Below are 10,210 nucleotides of genomic sequence, written 5' to 3'. Positions count from 1 at the left end.
ATCCCAGGAATAACATCTGAGATGCAGTCATAGGAACAGCAAAGATACTGTGCACTTTTTAAAAACTAGTTCTTATATGGATTGACTCAAATCTAAATGTTCTTTGGTAATTATGGGACATTTTCTTCAGAAAGAATTTTTTTAATGTCGCTGGTGCTGACAGATTAACTGGTTATACTCAATATACAGAAATGGAATGGGATTTGAGTGTCAAAGAAATTCTTGGCTGGACACAATAATTTTTAATAATGTTTTTAACATTCTTGTTTACTCACTATGGAAAACTGGATATTGGTTATTATATATATATATTTTTTTCAGATTTACCTCTTAGATGACTTCTATAATGACTCTGACTGTCAGCTGTTCTTATATTTTTTCCATTGTCCAGTAATTGTAACACATGCTAGCACAATGCTCTTAATTTTTAAGCTTGTCTTTAAAGCTTCCAAGGGTTTTTGTCCTTACTGACATGCCTGCTGATTCTACAGTTTTGATAATGAGTCTTCCACATCACATGCTGTTCCTGCGTGAACCCAACCTTCTATGCGCATATTGCATAACTATAGCCAAGGAACTTTAAATACTAAAAGCCTCTACTCTCTGGATATCTGCTTTCATAGTGAGTGGTCATAAGATGTAGAACAAAATACAGATTTCACGTGGAAAGACATTTTTCTTCTGCAATCTTTGATCATGTTATGAATTCTTCTTCATTTATTTCTTTTTGTAGGTTCGGATTGTCGTGAAATAATTTTCTGATGCCACAACACAAGGGAGATACTTTATTGCATCCGGCAACGGCCACTGCTAATCTGTCATGTTTCTTACATGTGTGAGTTTCTGTTGCAGTTTTACAGCAGTACAAAAGTTGCAGGTGGCTTTTGGGTCTGATAAATGAAACCAACATGGAAATACTGTAGACTTGTGTGCATTGCACTTGCCAGCAGGGGGCGACACTCCAAATGTCTCGTATGTACTTGACCTCTGACCTCAGTAAACACTTTCCTGATGAGTTAGTGATCAGAGAAGAAATTTCTGGTTGTCTTAAATGTTTCCCTTATATTTTGCATGTTTTAACTCACCTCCAATTTCATTTTGTGAGGCATCTTGTGCGAAGGTGTATAAGGCCAATTTTCATTTGAATAATTCCTGGGGTTTTTGTTTTTGTTTGTTTTGGTTTTTTTTACGACAAAGTTAAAGTAGTATTTTGATTTTTATCTCAAAATCCTTTATCAAAAAATTAATTGATAAAAAAATCCTTTTATATTTCTTTTGTCAATGTGACATTGTATTGATGTCGTAAAGCATACGACATTAATACGCTTTATTATTATTCATGTAGGACCATCTTTTAAGCGCCCCCTGTTGCAACTCTGGTTGAACTGCAGCCCGTTTCTGTGCGGTTGGATAAACAGGAAGTGGAATGGCTCTCCCGGATCTTGGGAACGCCTGATGCTCTAACCGGAAGCTGCAGGATATCATGTTCGTTGAGCGCAGAGGAAACAGCAGGTGTGTCTGCAGGCTTTTGGAGGTGGTAGGTATTTGTTTAGGAAAGAATCATGCTGGTTCCAGTTTTCAACACACAAGTGTGAGGCTAGAGTCAGCTAAATTATTTTCTTTAATTTTTTAAAGGGTGGAAACAGAAATGTGTTAAAACACTTTCCAGTTTGCGGCTGAGTTAAAGTGGCTCCCGGCTTCTGCTTTCTTTGAAAGTATCAAATGTGAGAGTTTCATCCGTCTTCTTATACAGTTTTGCCTGAAAAACAACTCATATATAGCATTTATTTTTAAATGAAATAGTGATATTTTTGTCATGTCATCGCGTGGGGTTGTTTGAGAAGAGAAAAAAAGAAAAGAAACTGTGATATCTGATTTCTGATTTGACTTTAAAGCTGACTGGAGAAATGTGGGCTGAGGGTTGATGAAATGAGTCAACACAACACAGAAGCTGATGAGATATTTGTCAGACAGTCCTGTGTAAATTATGTCCAGATGATGGAAAGAATAATTTGAAACATAAATGCTGATTGTTAGCTTGTCATTATTACTTAATTCAGCCTCGCCACAGTGTACTGATATGATTTATGTTTCAAAATGTCAAGTGAAAGTGTGCTGACTGAGCTCTATTTCCAGTCTGTACTTGCAGCTTGTGCAATACATGAAAATCACCACACTGGCTGTTGTTCACTGGCTGAGGTGGGTTGATGAGGACTGCATTCCCTTCCATATTTCGCATGTCAGACAGGGTATGAGAGTGAGTCTGTGTTGCCGTGTCAGTCATCCCGCCTCTTGTTTTAGGATGCCCCCATTAGACGCAGGGCAGACGGTCAGCGGTGGTGGGACTAAGCACCGATGACAAGCTCCTGGAAAGGCTGCAGTTGAGGAGAATGAGCAGAGCCTGCACAGGGACCGGCCCGAGCCTCAGACATGTACACACACACACACACACACACACACACACACACACACACTGAACCCACATTCGTATTTAAGTCCTCATACACATGCATGTCATAGCTGTCTGCAATCTGACGCTCACTATAATATTTTATTGCTGCAATGGAAAACATTGTGTTTGATTTATGTTGTCTGAGTTATTATTTACATTAGTTTATCGTTAGCTTTAATTAATGTTGGATTCCATTCATTTTTGCTTTTAACGATCACCTGCTCGCCAACATGGGCAAACAGCCACCTGCTGCCTTGTGCATACTGTACATGCTGTACATAGAGACGATGGATGTCACGATCCCTAATGTATATTTGTTGATACGTGATAGTAAGTTTTATTTTCACGTTGCCTTTTGTGTGCTGTTAGCTATTTGGAAGTCCAATTATGTGCTGTGGGCATCAGTAAAGTTATCAGTGATCACATCTGAGGCCTCTCATGTGAGTTTATGTTTTACAGTTTTAAATGCCTCCACATTTTTTGATGTATGTTCAAAGTGCTTCAGTGCCACCAACCCTTAGTTTACTTTCTAGTGGACCTGTGAAAGCGTCCAACAATAGCAGATACACGTCAAGCAGATAACCATACTGTACAGCTAACTGAAGAGTGGGAACCATTATTTATAAGATTAATTCAAATATTAACCTATCAGGCACCATATTATGACCACCTGCCTAATATTGTGTTGGTCCCTCTTTTACTGCCTAAACAGCCATTGAGGCATGGACTCTACTCCTCCCCTCAAGGTGTGCTGTGGTATCTGCACCAAGATGTTAGCAACAGAGCCTTTAAGTCCTGTAAGCCGCGAGGTGGGGCATCTATGGATTGGATTTGTTTGCACATCCCACAGATGCTCGTTTGGATTGAGATTTGGGGAATTTGGGGGCCAAGTCAACACCTCAAACTCGCTGATGTGCTCGTCAAACCAGTTGTTGGTCTGCAACAATCTCAAAGCCACCTTCTTCCATTGCTCTTTGGTCTAGTTTTCATGCTCATGCGTCCATTGTTGCTTCTTTCAGTGGTTGACCGAGGTCAGCATGGTCTGGCCTGCTTCTCTACGGCCCCATACGCAACAAACTGCAATGCGCTGTGTATTCTGACAACTTTCTGTCAGAATACACAGCGTGAACTGTTTTTGGTAATTTAAGCTACAGTAGCACATCTGATGGATCGGACCACAAAGGTCAGCCTTCGCTCCCACATTCATCAGTGAGCCTCGGCCGCCTTTTACCTGTCGCTGATCCGCCACTGTTTCTTCTTTGGACCGCTCTTGATAGATACTGACACCTGTAGACCGAGAACATCCCACAAGAGCTGCAGTTGTGGAGATGCTGTGAACCAGTTGTCTAGCCATCACAATTTGGCACTTATCAAATCCTCATGCTTGCCCATTTTTCCTGCTTCGAACACATCAACTTTGAGGACAAAATGTTCACTTCCTACCTAATATTATCCTACCCACTAACAGGTGGCATAAAGAAGAGATAATCAGTGTTATTCACTTCACCTGTCAGTGGTTGTTATGTTATTCATGATTAGTGTAAATAGAGTTGATCTCTGTGGATGAAATAGTGTGAGAGACTAATTAGGATAATTTGCTAGCCTGATGTTGGACACAATTGTCAACTTGCCGATCTTCAAATCCATGTTTAGTCTGAACATGGAAATCACTGATTTCTCTTTGGGCATCAGTTTGTTTTCCCCCCGGTCAGTCAGGTGCTTGTGTCAAAGTCCATCCAGATGTTTGGCTTTGCTGACCTTTAAATGCTCCATTTCGCGGACATGTACTAAGATCCTTTTTAAATGGAGAGCTACACTGAGTTTTCCTTTAGGTGTGGGAGAATTAATGCGTGTTCAGGGTTGCAGAAAAGCAACAGTCACTGTTGGTTTACACTGAGCTTAACACTTTACAGCAGCTTCTTAACCACAGTGAACCCACCCATTCTACTGATACAGGTTGTTTTTTTGTTTTGTTTTTTTCATTTTGGCTGGTAGTAGTGGATATATCTATCTATCTATCTATCTATCTATTAGGGGTGCAACGATACACAAAATTCACGGTTCGGTTCGGTTCGATACTTTGGTGTCACGGTTCGATATTTTTTCGATACAAAAAAAATGTTCATGCATTTTTAATTTGTCATTTATTAAAATTATAAATATATATTTTAACTCAAAAGTACAGTTTTTAAATTTAACCCTAACCCTTGTGCGTGTTTTTTATTTTGACAGCGAATGCGCACCTGCGGACCACTTATGTGCAGCCCTGGTTATTTAGCTCGTCATATTGCAGCCACAGAAATTCTTTTGTCCATGAAACCATAAAGCTGCACTTTCTTTTTGCCTTATAGTCTGATTTGTCATAACTTTTCCGTTTTGTGGTAAGCTTTTCTTTGGCTGTCACTTCTTCACCCTGACCTGTCTTATTTGGCTCAGCAGAACTGAAATGCTTTTACACACGCACTCACATAAGCTCAGCGATTCTCTGCGCGATCAACCTCTCGCATGTTTAAGCTTGCTGCGGGAGATTTCACTTGTCATGTTTGCAGAGTAAGCTAACGATTAATAAGACGATGTCAGAGGAATTGGTGCGCAAATTATCATCACTCACAGATCAGTGCTGTCGCTCTCTATACACAGTTAGCACGAGTGCAAAGTGAAAGCAAAAAAACAAGCGCAAATTCAAACGCGACTTCAATATGTCACATATTGACAGTGGCTCACCGATGCCAATGACATAATTACCCAGCTACATTTCTGAAAGAATGCAAAAGCATTGACATATATTTTTCCTACAATAGCCCGACGGGCAGGGAAGAGATAGATTTTGGTAGCCCGACTGAAAAAATCGCTAGCTCCGGGACGTCGGGCTAGCGATATTGCAAGCCCTGTATCTGATTGAGGAATCACTCATCTTTGGAAAAGAGAGTTTATTACAGAGAAATGGCTCTTTCCAAAATAAAAGCTATACTATCCGCTTCTTCTGGGCTATATTCTCAGCAGCATAAGGAGAATCATGTGCTAACAGCTGTCTAAATGACTCGGCTAAAGTTAGTAGCATGCTTGCTTTTTTTTGTCTGCTTCCACTTGTCTTTGCACTAGGATGATGTCGGCGTAAATGTGCAGTCATATTCGTTGTGTTCCCACTAGTGCTTTCAGGTTAATCTCGTTGAAATGACCTTAACGCCACAACACGGCAAATCTCCGTTAACGAGCTACCGCCGATCGCTCCGTGCATGGGGCTAGACGGCCAACACGTTAACGAGCTAACTGCGCTAACACACTAGTTCACACCAATGTAATTGAGCATTGCATGGCACATCCAACATACTGTTTTACTTTAGTCCATGACTCGCTTACCTTCAGGGTCATACGTCACATGAAAACCAAAATAATTCCAAACGCCAGATCTGAATGAGGTTCAATTTGCCTGTTGCAGGGAGAGCTTACTTCTGTCTCGCTAGCTTGCCCTGTGCTCTTCCTTCTGACTATGCTGTCTGTGTGGAGCGCTCAGTGGATCTGCGCTCGACAGTGCAGCCTAGGCAGAGTAGTCGAACACAGATTCACTGAGCGCTCAACACAGACAGCATCGTCAGAAGGAAAATAGTTGGGTTGCGGTCACGTGGTTCTGATGACGTGCGGAGGCAGCGCGATTTTTGAGTGGAGGGCGGAAGTAAACATGGAGGACACTGTGGAGAGTCAGGAGAGCAGCTATTGTGCAACTTTAGACCCCGTTTCTCGGGAGAGATATAAACAGATAGTTAAAAAATATATCGGACGTGATCCGTATTCTTTGAAAATGTCCGAATACACCACAGAAGTAAAGGATTTGCCTACTATCGAGGCTGTGGATATCACCAACTACTTGGTCCTCCAGACTTCTTACTACACTAGGCAGCAAATGAAAGCTTTCAAGAGTCTGGAGGCGTACAATTTTTTTGTCAGCAGGTGGGTCCACAACCTTGGAACAAAACGTCTCCGTGATGGATACAGTTTGGTGTTTGCAAGGGTGAGTGTTTGTTCTTATATTGCTTTATCTTAAACACGCTAACAGTTAGCGGTAGCGGCTTTAACGTCAACAAACATGCCACATCCTTAGGACTTCGTTAGAGTGACAGTTGTTTGTTTCAAGGTAAACCATTCTCAGCGGTCTAACGAGACACCTCTGAAGACTTGGGTAATTGCAAAGGAGGATGGAGAAGTGATTGCAGCTCATTGCAATTGTATGGCAGGGTTAGTAGCCTGTTCTCCACTGTCACTAGGCTCAAATCCGGGCTCTCAGCCGTCTGTTGCATATCCAAAATCGCCTCTGCACATCGATGCTGTTCTGCCTTAAGCTTCATTCTTTTCTCTCGTTTGAGAACTGATTCCGATCTGGGTTTTCGTTCGTAGCCGAGATTGACCGTCGGAGCCCAGTCCTCCGACTCTTCGTCATCCAAAGCACTTGGGCAGCCTATAGTCCCAATCAAGTCAATATTAGACTACTAACTTAAAAGCACTAAGTAAACGAGAATTTAACGACTACCTAATGCTAATAAGTTCGTTTGCAAACATAACATTACCTCTGACGAAGTGGTCGCTGCAGACACGGGCATTGGCAGACTCTGCTCCTCCCGACTGTAAACGTAAATTTAAAATCCATTTTTTCCTACGTTTTTCGGTTAGAATTTTCCATTTTTCTCCTCTTCGTTGGGCTATTTTTGGTACCCTAAAATACCGTTTATCAGTTTCTCTGGTCGACCTACTGGAGCATCCGTAAACACAACAGGACATAGGCATTTTGCGTACTGTCTGTCTGTGATTTTGCGCTTATCTTTTTCACTTCCGACCGCCAGTCAAATTTCGCGCTTTACGTCGACGTCACGTCTACGTCAAATGAAACCTAGCTATTGATAAAATAAATTACAAATGTTGTATTGTTCGATACATATGCGTACCGAACCGAAAGCACTGTATCGAACGGTTCAATATCGATACGAATATCGTTGCACCCCTACTAACTATCTATCTATCTATCTATCTATCTATCTATCTATCTATCTATCTATCTATCTATCTATCTATCTATCTATCTATCTATCTATCTATATGTGTGTGTGTGTGTGTGTGTGTATATATATATATATATATATATATATATATATACACATATATATACACATATATATATACACACACATATATATATATATATATATATATATATATATATATATATATATATATATATACACACACACACGATTAATCGTTAGAAAATCGCGATCTCGATTCATACTTATGTGCGATCTCATTTCCAAATGACAACGATTTAAAAAAAAAGAAAAAAAAAAAAGACGACGACGATTGTACCACATTTTGATCTGGGACAATCTGCATGAAAACAAGCGCTCACTCTTCCTGCTCAACAAATGACAAGGGCGGAGCCTTATACCACGTGATACAGAAGTTGTGCCGTGTGATGCTAAAATTAGCAGGGAAAAAACAACGGAGAGCACGTCAGGGATGACGAGAAAGTGACAGGAGAAAATCCGTCCTGGTCAACCACCCAAACATCAATAACGGGAACCTTATACAGCGCTTCCCTATACACGCCGAACTCCCGCAGGCACAAAGAAGTTACGGAGGCTATCACTTATCACCTGACCAAAGATATGGCTCCCATCAACACTGTGCAAAACGAGGGATTTAGGAAAATGATCAACACCCTAGACAAACGCTACACAGTGCCGTCCCGCAACTATTTTTCTATTGTTGCACTACCTGCTCTATACACGCAGCGTCGAGCAACGGTGGAGACGGAATTTCAAGCAGTACAACATTTTGCGGCAACGACAAAATGTGAGATGTTTGTTGTTTTTATGTTTATTTATTGTTTTTATGTTCAGTCTCAACTGTTACGAAGTTGATGTGCAGTTAATAAGTGCAATAAATATTTATACTGGAAAAGAAAATCGTGAGAGAATCGTGATCTCAATTCTAAGCCAAAAAATCGTGATTCTCATTTTATGCAAAATCGTGCAGCCCTAATAGATAGATAGATAGATAGATAGATAGATATATGGAGAGAGAGAGAGAGATCATCTTTATTTGGCCAAGTTTGTACACACAAACAAGGAATTTCACTCCAACCTACTTTTCTCTCTGCATGCAAAGAAAATAAATGCTTTTTCAATAGACAAGTTAGTATATAATTAATAATGATAACTGCATACACCTTGTCTAAACTAACTAAAACACTAGAGGAAGTGTAACAAAAACTGCTTTTTGCTCTGCATCTATAAATGTTTGTGTATGTGTTTACATTTATTTCACATTCATTTATATTTTATTTTATGTTGTGGTTATTGTGATGATTAATGTTTTTCAGTATTTCCATTTCACTTCATACTCCTATGTCATATCAGTGTGAAGTTGTGTATTTTATTCCCAAAGATGAACTTTGTCAAAGTAAATGTTTGGACTGTATAATTTGGTGGTGCACTGTTATAATATAAGATGCATATAAAGTAATTAAATTGGCCATATCCTTCTCAACTACGACCCTGATGTAATGCTATAGTTGTACTTTATCTCCTCTTCCAGTTGTGGCGTGTTTTAAGGATTTTTAAAGCACTTTCAGGCGTTTTTCAGTTAGGCTTAAAGAAATAAAAAACCCCTCAGAAATACAAAACTGTTCAGCGCATCAGTGTGAAAACACACCTCACATGACCCATGTGTCAAAATAGTGTTATTATCCTCTAAGAATGTTAACCGCACTGGTCTGAGCCAGTGGCTGTTTCTGCCCCGTGGGCCTGTTTCCTCACCAAGTGGAGCAGTTTACGAGTGAGGTTAAGATGTCAGTCTCAGCCCTCCTTTATCTGTCCCCCAGCCTGACCTCCGGCACAGGAGGGAAGAATGCGAAGGCTTGACCCTAAGTGAGCACTCCGCCTCTCTCTCCCTCCTCCCCGACCCACCTCCACCCAAGCAGCAGGAGCAGCAGCCTGTGGGCTCCTCGTGTCAGCCACTGTGTCCCCAGCAACCTCCTCGCGGTTTGCAAATATGCCCTCGATATGGCTGGCATGTCGTACGCACATGTCCCAGCGGTGGGAGATAAATTTGAGAGCAAGGAGATGTCAGGCTGGCGACAGCTGTGGGCTACAATTTCACCAGATGTCTGCCGTTGCTAACCTTCAGCAGACATGAACTGGCCGCCCCCTGCACGCACTTTACATGCACAGTAAATATTTTCTCAACACGAAGCTCAAAGAAAGCGCAAACCAGAATTTGTTTGTCACAGCTCGCATAGCCAGAGCCTTCTGGGCCATGATTTATAAGACGCGCAGGCACGTACTGATGAAATGCAGCCGGTGTTTGATTTGAAGAGAATCACAGCTGGAGCTGTGACGGGAGTCTCGGTATGGATCTGTGCTCCTGGTGCTCACCGGATCACATTAGGGATGAAATTCCTGCTGGAGGGGAGTTTTGTTGTCCACTCTTCAAAAACCTGCTGGTGGCACTGTGATGCTGGATGGTGGATGAAAAGCTTCAATCTTTAGCTTAAGTAAAAGCTTGAATTCCTATTGCATATGTTAAACTCATACACAGTGAACACAGACAATTTAGTGTCATAACAGACCAACAGCCAGTTATAAATAACATCAGAATATAAACACATCACATCTCAGAGAAATGTGCAGTTAAGAATTTGATTTCCTGCTAAATCTGAAGTTCAATCTGTGTCTCCCTGTGGTCAAAATGACCCTCAGCACCACCCAG

At 41.1% G+C, this 10,210-nt stretch overlaps 1 protein-coding gene across 1 annotated transcript in view; it reads left to right on the top strand.

The window, feature by feature from the left end:
• The first annotated feature begins 2,141 nt into the window (after window positions 1-2,141).
• Window positions 2,142-10,210, top strand: part of tp63 (tumor protein p63) — a 59,014-nt gene continuing 50,945 nt past the window's right edge. The window contains exons 1-2 of the mRNA XM_080297453.1: window positions 2,142-2,199; window positions 2,302-2,432. The gene's annotated coding sequence lies outside the window, so the exon portion shown is untranslated. The remainder of the gene's footprint in view (window positions 2,200-2,301; window positions 2,433-10,210) is intronic.

The sequence above is a fragment of the Astatotilapia calliptera genome, chromosome 23 (assembly GCF_964374335.1).
Source record: "Astatotilapia calliptera chromosome 23, fAstCal68.1, whole genome shotgun sequence".
In the NCBI taxonomy this organism is placed as follows: Eukaryota; Metazoa; Chordata; class Actinopteri; order Cichliformes; family Cichlidae; genus Astatotilapia; species Astatotilapia calliptera.
This window is presented reverse-complemented; position numbering and strand designations above follow the sequence as displayed.